The sequence below is a fragment of the Enhydra lutris genome, unplaced genomic scaffold (genome assembly GCF_002288905.1).
Source record: "Enhydra lutris kenyoni isolate GAN:26980312 unplaced genomic scaffold, ASM228890v2 scaffoldscaffold97, whole genome shotgun sequence".
Classification (NCBI taxonomy): domain Eukaryota; kingdom Metazoa; phylum Chordata; class Mammalia; order Carnivora; family Mustelidae; genus Enhydra; species Enhydra lutris.
This window is the reverse complement of record NW_019154181.1, coordinates 1651364-1662566: the sequence shown is the minus strand read 5'-3', so window position 1 is coordinate 1662566 and position 11203 is coordinate 1651364.

Below are 11203 nucleotides of genomic sequence, written 5' to 3'. Positions count from 1 at the left end.
AGTCTGGGGGGGGGGGGTTGTTCTGCAACAATAGGTGATCAGAACGTACATGTTCCATGCTAGAGTTCTTCAAACAGATTAAGACCCAATCACTTACAGCAGTAATTCACTTGATCCATGGGCTTTGTTGGCTACTTTCTCTCCTGTACTGTTTACTGATGTTTCTTTATTCTTCCCTAAGATCCATTTATTTATTTGAGAGAGAGAACATGCGAGTGGGAAGAGCAGAGGGAGAGGGAGAGAGAATGTCAAGCAGACTCCACGCTGAGCATGGAGCCCAACGTGGGGCTGGATCTCATGACCCTGAGATCAGGACTTGAGCAGAAACCAACAGTTGGACATTTAACTGACTGTGCCAGCCAGGCACCCCCTTACTGATGTTTCCTAACATCATCTCCCAAATAAACTAGCATATAAAATCCTTAATTCAGGGTCTGCCTCTGGAGACTGGAGTATTACACTCATTTCATGGTATTGGTTAAGAGCAAGAACACCATGACCAAACTGACTAGGTTCAGAACGTGGCTGTAACATTTACTAGCTATGGCCGTTCGCTAAGTTACTTATGATCTATTTTAGTTTCCTCATCTGTAAATAGTGAATAAAAAATAGGCCTACATCCTAAGGTTGTTCTAAGTTTAAATGAGTTAATATATGTACAGTGTTTAGAAAAGTTTCAGATAATAATTGGCAGTATAAATGTGTTCTTTAAAAAAAAACAAAGGAGGGGCGCCTGGGTGGCTCAGTGGGTTAAGCAGCTGCCTTCGGCTCAGGTCATGATCTCAGGGTCCTGGGATTGAGTCCCGCATTGGGCTTTCTGCTCAGCGGGGAGCCTGCTTCCCTCTCTCTCTCTCTCTGCCTGCCTCTCTGTCTACTTGTGATCTCTCTCTCTCAAATAAATAAATAAAATCTTAAAAAAAAAAAAAAAGGAAAAACTTCTAAACAAGAGAGGGGTGCCTGGATGGCTCAGTCCGTTAAACATCCCACTCTTGGTTTCCGCTTAGGTTATGATCTCAGGGTCCTGAGATCGTGCCCCAAGTGGGGTTCCATGCTTGGTGTGGAGTCTGCTTGAGATTCTGTCTCTCCCTCTCCCTCTGCCCCTTCCCCCGCAAATAAATAAATCCTCAAAAAAATAATAATAAAGAGAATTTCTTGGCTCAGGTAACTGGACAATTCCAGTGATCAAGAATGGCTTGGTCAGGGCTTCGCTCTATTTTGACACCATTCTTTCAACTCTATACCACCCCCCTCCATGGTCGCTCCATCCTCAGTCTGCGTTCTTTCCTGGTAAGAAGAGTGAGAAGTGGGGCGCCTGGGTGGCTCAGTGGGTTAAAGCCTCTGCCTTCGGCTCAGGTCATGATCTCAGGGTCCTGAGATCGAGCCCCACATCGGGCTCTCTGCTCAGTGGGGAGCCTACTTCCTCCTCTCTCTCTGCCTGACTCTCTGCCTACTTGTGATCTCTGTCTGTCAAATGAATAAATAAAAATAAAAATAAAAAAAAAGAAGAGTGAGAAGTGATAGTTCCAGAACTCACACCCATGTACCACATAATGAAAAGGGAGAGAGAGAAGTTCTGGTGCCCCAACAACCTCTCAAAACTCTTGGGTTCATTCTGACTGAATCAGCTTATCCCATGTGTTGTCTATAAGTGGACCATCTAGAGCTTGTCCGGGAAGCTGGGGGCAGGGTCAGTCTCCAAACAACTTCCTGCTACAACTTCCGGTGTGGGCCGGAAGGAATGAATGTCCGGCTTCCGGGTCAGAGCAAGGGGACCACAGAGCTTTAAGCAGCCTGGCATTTTGAAAAGAAATCACTCTGCTGCGAAGGACAGATGGGACAAAGGCCAGAAGGACAAGCAAGGGCGATCAGGAGATTGTTATTATTAAAAGAAATGATGCAAAACTTAGAGAATGACTCTGTGAGCTTTCAGTGTCTTGCAGAGTTTCATCCTACCAGCCGGAGCACGGACAGCGTTCTGGGGGACAGGAAACGTTACTTGCCAAAGGATTGGAGCCAGTGGATTTTACAATTCTGCAAAACTAAGATGTGCTTTTATTTTCTGTCCAGTGTAGAAGATGGCCCCAAGGATTATAGGGTTGTTTTCCGGTTTTGTTTTTGGTTTTTTGCTGGGTAAAATATTAACCAATTTTGTACTGAACACAGCCCTCTCATCTTGCCTTCCTTTCTCCCCGCCCCCAAACTGATTATGTGTTCAAGAGCAGGAAGAATATAAAGTGTCCCCAAACTGAGAAGGCACCTTGAGATTGAAAAAGCAAAGCATCCAACTCCATACAGAATACACAGAGTTTTATTTTGGGTAACTTTCTGACAGGATCTGGGGGGACAGCTATCCAGACAGCTGTGCAGCCAGTCTCAGCAAAAGCCCAGTTTTTAACCTACTGGTTTTAGAGGAGGGTGGACGTGTAGGGGAGTGTTCGCATATACATGATTGACAACTAATGTTTAAGAGACTTGGCGCCTCTTGGTGCCTTGCCTCTGGAGGAGAGAAGCATGTTATGAGCCCAGTGAAATCTGGAACAGGCTCCCTAAATGCTCTGGTCTTGGAATGAGTATGGAGTTTTTATACATCAATCATTAGGGAGTTTGAAGAGGTCATTAAGCAAACAACAAGATGGAGGGTCAAAAATGGAGTCAGTATGGCCAGCATTCCTATATTATAAAAATCCCAAGTTTTTTTATGTTCGCTGTGACCATACCAAGTGTTGGTGAGGATGTGAAGCAACTGGAACTCTCATAAATTATGTAGGGGAATTTGAAATGGTACAGAGCACTGGAAACCAGTTTGTGAATTTCTTATCCCATTGTGGTTTCATTTTGCATTTCTCAAATGACTAACAGAGCTGAGCATCTTCTCATGTGCTTATTGGCCATTGGTATATCTTCTTTGGAGAAATGTCTATCCACATCTTTTGCCCATTTTCTGGTTGGGTTTGTTGTTGTTGTTGTTGATGATGATGATTTGTGGAGGACCTTTATATCTTCCAGATGCAAGTCTTTGATTTTGTACAATAGAGGTGTTGTAAATATTTTTCTCCCATTCCAAATTCATCATTTCATTTTCTTAAAGGGATCTCTCAAAAAGCAGATTTTAAATTTTGATAAAGTCTAAGTTACACTTTTTTCTTTTGTAGTCCACACTGCTTGTATACTAAGACATCTTTGCCATTCCAGACTGTGCAAGTTTCCTCCTATGCATTTTTTTCCTAGATACTGTTACAGTTTTAGCCTTACATGTAGGTCTCTAATCTATTTAAAGTAAATGTTTTTAGGGGCACCTGGGTGGCTCAGTGGGTTAAAGCCTCTTCCTTCGGCTCAGGTCATGATCTCAGGGTCTTGGGATAGAGCCCCACATCCGGCTCTCTGCTCAGCAGGGAGCCTGCTTCCCCCTCTCTCTCTGCCTGCCTCTCTGCCTACTTGTGATCTTTGTCTGTCAAATAAATAAATAAAATTAAAAAAAAGAAGTAAATGTTTTTATATGGTGTGAGATAAGGGTCAAAGCTTATTTCTGCCCATGTGTGTATTCAGTTGTTCAGCACCATTTCTTGAAAAGAACATCCTTTCTTCATTGGCTTACACTGATCCCTGTATTGAAAATCAATTGACCATATCTGTGTGGTTCTATTTCTGGACTTGCTTCTCAGTTGTACAACTATCCTTACCTCAATACAACACTGACTTGATTTCTGTGCCTCTGTTCTAAGTCTTGAAATGAGGTAATATAACTTTGTTATTTTTTCAAAGTTGATTTGGGTTTTGCATTTCTGTATGAATTTTAAAAATCAGCTTGTAGTTTCTGCAAAAAATAAGAAAAGCCTACTGGAGTTTTTATTTGATTGCATTGAATCTACACATCAATTTAAGGAGAACTGCTGTCTTAAAATATTGAAGCTTCCAGTCCATGAGCATGGTATATATCTCCATTTATTTAAGTCTTTTTTTACTTTTCCAACAATGTCTTAGAGTTTTCATTGTACATTTAATAAACACATTTGGTTAAATTTATCTCTAAGTATTTCATGGTATTAGACACTGTTTTAAATGGTATTAGTTTTAAAAAGTGATGAAAGTATAACCCCTGTCTTTCTCTCTATCTTGGGGGAAAGCATTTAGTTTTACAGTTATGTTACCTATAGGTTTTTCATAGATGCCCTTTATCAGGCTGAGAAAGTTTCCTTATTTCTAGTTTGCTGGAAGTTTTTTTCATAAAAGGGTGAATTTTAAAATATTTTATTTTGACATAATTTTAGCACTACAAAGAGTTGTAAAAATATTACAGAGTTCTGGGGCACCTGGGTGGCACAGTTGGTTGTGCATCTGGCTCTTGGTTTCGCCTCAGGTCATAATCTCAGGGTCATGATCGCAGGGTCATTATGTCAAGGTCATTATTTCAGGGTCATGACACCGAGCCTGGAGTCGGGCTCTGTGCTCAGTGTGGAGTCTGTTTAAGACTGTTTCTCCTTTCCCTCTGCAACCCCTCACTCTCTCAAATAAATAAATAAATCTTTAGGGCGCCTGGGTGGCTCAGTGGGTTAAGCCGCTGCCTTCGGCTCGGGTCGTGATCTCAGGGTCCTGGGATCGAGCCCCGCATCAGGCTCTCTGCTCGGCGGGGAGCCTGCTTCCCTTCCTCTCTCTCTGCCTGCCTCTCTGCCTACTTGTGATTTCTGTCTGTCAAATAAATAAATAAAATCTTTAAAAAAAAATAAATCTTTAAAAAAATTAGAGTTCTTTTAGGTTAATAAATACGTTCTGGAACTCTAGTTGGGGATGATTGCATAATATAGTAAATGTACTAAATGCCACTGAATTATATGTTTAAAATGGTTAAAATATTCAATGCTTTTATGTTCTGCATATTTCACTACAATAAAAAAATAATAGTGTTTCCATATACCATTCTCCCAGCTTTCACTAATGATAACAACTTACATATCCACAATGCAATGATTAAAACTAGGAAATTAACATTGGTATGTTTCTATTAATTAAACTGCATGCTTTATTTGGATTTCACCAGTGTGACTGGGTGATGGGCATTAAAGAGGCTTGTGATATGATAAGCACTGGATGATATACTCAACTAATGAATTATTGAACATTATATCAGAAACTAATGATGTACTCTACCTTGGCTAATTGAATTTAAATTTTACAAGTGTCAAAAAAAAAAAAAGAAACTGACTCAGAGGGACTAGATGTTAAATTTAACTAATATTTCAAAGTAGACATTATAAATATGTCTAAAGAACTAAGGAAAATCATAATTAAAAAGTAAGTGGTATAATGGCAATGTAACATCAAATAAAGACTATTAATAAAAAATAGAAGTTATTTTTTTAAAAAAGAGCCAAATGGAGATTCTGGAGTTGAAGAGTACAATAACTGAGATGAAAAATTCCCTATTGATTCCCCAAAATAGAAAGAAATAGGAGAAGAAAAAACTAGTGAACTTGAAGATAGATTGATAGAGATTATACAATCCAAAGAGTGAGAAGGAGAAAAAGAATGAAGAAAAGGGGGCACCTGGGTGGCTCAGTGGGTTAAGGCCTCTGCCTTCAGCTCGGGTCGTGATCCCGGGATCCTGAGATCGAGCCCCGCGTCGGGCTCTCTGCTCCGCAGGGAGCCTGCTCCTCCCCTCTCTCTCTGCCTGCCTCTCTGCCTACTTGTGATCTCTGTCTGTTAAATAAAAAAAAAAAAAAATCTTAAAAAAAAATTAAAAAAAAAAAAAGAATGAAGAAAAGGAAATAGGACCTCAGAGAAATTTACAATACCATTAAATGCACCAACATATGTACAATGGGAGTACAAGAAGGAGAGGAGAGAGAGAAGAAAAGAAATAATGGCTGAAAGAAATGTATGCCAATAAATTGGATAACTAGATAAAATGGGCAAATGCTTAGAAACTAATCTACTGAAACTGATGGAAGAAAAAATAAAGACTCCAAATAAGTCAATGAGTAAGAGATTGAATTATTCTCAAAATTCCACCCACAGGGGCGCCTGGGTGGCTCCGTGGGTTAAGCCTCTGCCTTCAGCTCAGGTCATGATCTCAGGGTCCTGGGATCGAGCCCTGCATCGGGATCTCTGCTCGGCATGGAGCCTGCTTCCCCCTCTCTCTCTGCCTGTCTCTCTGCCTACTTGTGCTTTCTGTCTTTCTCTGTGTCAATAAATAAATAAAACCTTTAAAAGAAAATTCCACCCACAAAGAAAAATGTAAGCCCAAAGCCTTCACTGGTGAATTTGACCAAATATTTAAAGAAGAATTAATAATTCCTCACAATCTCTCCCCAAAAATGGATGAGGGAGGAATACTTTCCAGCCCATTCTATAAAGCTAGTATTATGCTGATGCTAAAACCAGACATCAGAAAGAAAAGAAAATTATAAACATCTCTCACAAATATAGAAAAAAAATCCTTAACAAATTATTAGCAAACTGAATCCACCAACATATAAAAGAATTATATACTGTGACCAAGTGGGATTTATCCCCAGAATCCAAAGTTGGTTGAACATTCAAAAACAAATTAATGTATTATACGGACTATATAATTTTTTAAATATTACATAATAATCTCAAAAGATGCAGGAAAATCATCTGACAAAGCCCAAAACTCTCTGATGATAAAAACATTCAACAGACTAGGAGGAAAAGTGAACTTTCTCAGGCTGATAACCATCTGCCTTAGGCTCAGGTCATGATCCCAGGGTCCTGGGATCGAGGCCCACATTGGTCTCCCTGCCCAGCAGGAGGCCTACTTCTTCCTCTCCCACTCTCTCTGCTTGTGTTCCCTCTCTCTCTGTCTGTCAAATAAATAAATAAATAATCTAAAAAAAAAAAGACTAGATCCTTTCCTTCTAAGATCAAGAACAAGAAAAGGATATCTGCTCTCACTACTACTATTCATCATTATGCTAGTGGTTCTAGTCAGTGCAATTAGACAAGAAAAAGAAATAAAGGCACTTGGGTGGCTCAGTCAGTTAAGCATCCAGCTCTTGATTTCAGCTCATGTCACAATCTCAGGGTTCTGAGATTGAGCCCCGAGTTGGGCTCAGCACTCAGCAGAGAGTCTGCTTGAGATCATCTCTCTCCCTCTATCTCTTCCTGCTCCCCCCACCTTAAAAAAAAATCCAAAACGCCGACAAAACCAAATCCAATAGATCCCCCCTTATCCATCATTTTGTTTCCCAGGGTTTCAGTTGCCCAGGGTCATCCAGAAGCAGATGATACTCTTTCCTATGCATCCTATCCCATGATGGATAGTAGCCTACACTCCATCACAATGCCTATGTCATCCACCTCACTCCGTCTCATCCCACAGGCATGTTACCATCTCACATCGTCACAAGAAGAGTGAACATAGTGCAATGAGATATTTTGAGAGGGAGACCATATTCACATAACTTTTATTACAGTCCATTATTGTAATTGTTCTACTTTATTATTAGTTATTGTTGTTAATCCCTTTCTGTGCCTAATTTATAAATTAAGCTTTATCATAGGTATAGACATTTAGAGAAGAACACAGTATACGTAGGGCTTGGTACTATCCATGGTTTCAGGCATCCACTGGGTCTTGGATCATAGTCCCTGGGGATGAGGGGGGAACTTCTGTGCAGATGAGAATGTGAAACAATGATAACTCTCATTCTTTTTTTTTTAAGATTTTATTTATTTATTTGACAGACAGAGATCACAAGCAGGCAGAGAGGCAGGCAGAGAGAGGAAGGGAAGCAGGCTCTCTGCTGAGCAGAGAGCCCGAGGCAGGGCTCGATCCCAGCACCCTGAGATCATGACCTGAGCGGAAGGCAGAGGCTTAATCCACTGAGCCACCCAGGCGCCCCTAACTCTCATTCTTATTTACAGGAGTGCAAATTTATGCAGCCACTTTGGAAAATATGTTGGCATTTTACTAAAAAGTTATACTTACCGGGGCGCCTGGGTGGCTCAGTGGGTTAAGCCTCTGCCTTCCTCTCAGGTCGTGATGTCAGGATCCTGGGATCGAGCCCTGCATCGGGCTCTCTGATCAGCAGAGAGCCTGCTTCCTTTCCTCTCTCTGCCTGCCTCTCTGCCTGCTTGTGATCTCTGTCTGTCAAATAAATAAATAAAATCTTAAAAAGTTAAAAAAAAAAAAGTTATACTTACCATAAGAGCCAGCCATCTTTCCTAGGTGTTTATATAAGTGAAACGAAAATCTATGGTCACACAAAAACCTGCACAGGGATGTTTATTGCAGCTTTATTGATAATAGTAAAAAAACTTGGTGCTAAAACTGACCAATGCTTTTCCTGCATTTATTGTGATGATCATATTTTTTTCTCCTTTATTCTATTAATATGTGAATTGCATTGATTGATATTTGCATGTTGAAATAAACTGCATTTCTGGGATAAACCCCACTTGATCAAATATATGATCATGCTTATATTTTCCTGAATTTGGTTTGTTATTGTTTTGTTAAGGACTTTTATATCTCTGTTCACGAGGAATAGTGGTCTGTAATGATTTTTGTCTAGTTTTTCTAATAAGTAATGCTGGGCTCATGAAATGTGTTGGAAGGTGTTTACTACTTCTCTATTTTTCTGAAAAACTTTGTATAGAATTAGCATTATTTCTTAAATGTTTGATAGGTAGGAAAACTACATTGGCCTGGAGTCTTATTTGTGGGAACTTTTTAAAAAATATGAAGTCAAGGTCTTTACTTGATATAAGATTATTCATAATTTCTATTTCTTCTTAAGTGAGTTTTGGTAATTTGTGTCTTTGAGGGAGTTCGTCTGTTTTGTTTAATTTTCTTACTATTCTTTCAACAATTTTATGGTATGTAGTCATGTAATTTTTACCTTCTCTCTTATTTTCTTGATTATTCTGGGTAAAGTCTTATAAATTTTGTTGAATTTTTGAAAGATTTATTTATTTATTCAAGATAGAGCTCAGGGTAAAGGAAAGAGGAAGAGAGAGAATCTTGAAGCAGATTCCTCACTGAGCACAAGTGGGTCGACTTGGGGCTTGATCTCACAACCCTGACATCATGACCTGAGCTGAAATCAAGAGTGGGATGCTGAACCAACTGAGCCACCCACATGCCCCAATTTTTTGATTTTTCTAAAGCTTTTGATTATACTGATTTCCCTTCTCACTGTATTCATGTATGCTTTTAAATGCTTGGGCACAATTATAAAAGCTGTTTTCTTATTCTTATCTGCATGTTTCAACGCCTTTATCATTTCTGCATCTGTTTCTATTCATTGATATTTTCTCCTAGTTATAGGTCACATGTTTCTGCTTCTCGGCATGTCTCTTAACTTTCGATTGGATACAGGACACTGTGGATGGTATTGGTTGACTATCTAGACTTTGTTGTCTTTTCTTATTTTTATTTTTTTTTAAGATTTTATTTATTTATTTGTCACAGAGAGAAATCACAAGTAGGCAGAGAGGCAGGCGGCGGGGGCGGGGGGAGCAGGCTCCCCGCTGAGCAGACAGCACGATGCGGGGCTCGATCCCAGGACCCTGAGATCATGACCTGAGCTGAAGGCAGAGGCTTAACCCACTGAGCCACCCAGGTACCCCAAGACTTTGTTGTCCTTTTTTAAAAATGTTTTGAACTTTGTTCTGGAAGATAGTTAAGTTACTTGTGGATCTGTTTGATCTCTCTGAGACTTTCCTAGAAGTTATTTTCTTATTTCAAAATAATAGCAATTCACAGGAAATTTCTAAGATAGTACAAAGAGGGCCTATGTACCCTTCACCCAGCTTCTCTCATGGCCACATCTTCTATAACTATAGAGATCCATCCAAATTGTTATGTGTATCAACAGGTCAGTACTTTCTATTGCTGACTGGTATTCCAGCACAGATTTCTTTTTCTTCCAAGTCTACCATTTAATCCCTTAGGATTTAAGAGGTTTTTTTTTTTAATTTTTTAAAAGATTTTATTTATTTATTTGACAGAGAGAGATCACAAGAAGGCAGAGAGGCAGGCAGAGAGAGAGAGAGGAGGAAGCAGGCTCCCTGCTGAGCAGAGAGCCCGATGCAGGGCTCAATCCCAGGACCCTGAGATCATGACCTGAGCTAAAGGCAGAGGTTTTAACCCACTGAGCCACCCAGGCACCCCAAATCCCTTAGGATTTTAAAAAACCTCAACAAGTATTGGGATTCTCAAGAATCACACAACAAAGGAATGTCAGGGGAAGGGCACAATTGGCCCATTTCTGAGGGCACATTTAGCTCTTCCAGCTTAACACCTAACTTCCAGACAAAATACATTTTTATTTTTTCTAAGTGAAATAATGTACGATTTCTGTCTTCCTCGGAACTTATAACTTTCAAACACATAGCTTTATCTTAAGCTTGGTTAAAAAAAAAAAAAAACATAACAAACTTTCAACAGGATGATGGCCTGTCTCAGTACATAGTGTGTACCTTACGGGAAATTTTTACAACAGTTGTAACACAGGAATAATGCTATTGACAATGAAGTCCTCAATTCAGAATCTAGAATATTCAGTCAATGAATCTGTCTCAAGATTTCCATCTCTTGTTTGCTCTATTTGTATTCTCTTTCTGGCCACTGAATTAGTGCACTGAACCAAAAAGATTTATTTTCATTATAGCAGATTACATGTTGTTCAGTGCTCAGTTTTTTCATTTGTTTCTTTCTTTTTTTTGTTTTGTTTTGTTTTGTTTTTTAAGTGGAGCTTAATGTGGGGCTTGATCCCACAATCCATGAGATCATGACCCTGAGCTGAAACCAAGAGTTGGATGCCCAACCGACTGAGCCGCTCAGGCGCCCCTCTTCTTTTCACCTTACCTTTTTTTTTTTTTTAAGATTTTATTTATTTGTTTGACAGAGAGATCACAAGTAGGCAGAGAGTCAGGCAGAGAAAGAGGGGGAAGCAGGCTCCCTGCTGAGCAGAGAGCCTGATGCGGGGACTCGATCCCAGGATCTTGAGATCATGGCCTGAGCCGAAAGCAGTGGCTTAACCCACTGAGCCACCCAGGCGCCCTCTTTTCACCTTCTTAATCATCTCCTTCTTCTTTAGAATCAGAGGCTGATGGGAAACCTGTGTTAGCTGAAATAATCCCTTTTGACTCAATTTTTGCATTTCCCTCTCGCTTGTCTCGCTCATCTTCTGGTTATCTCCTTCACTGTGACTCTCTTCATCTCTTTGAAGATTGTATC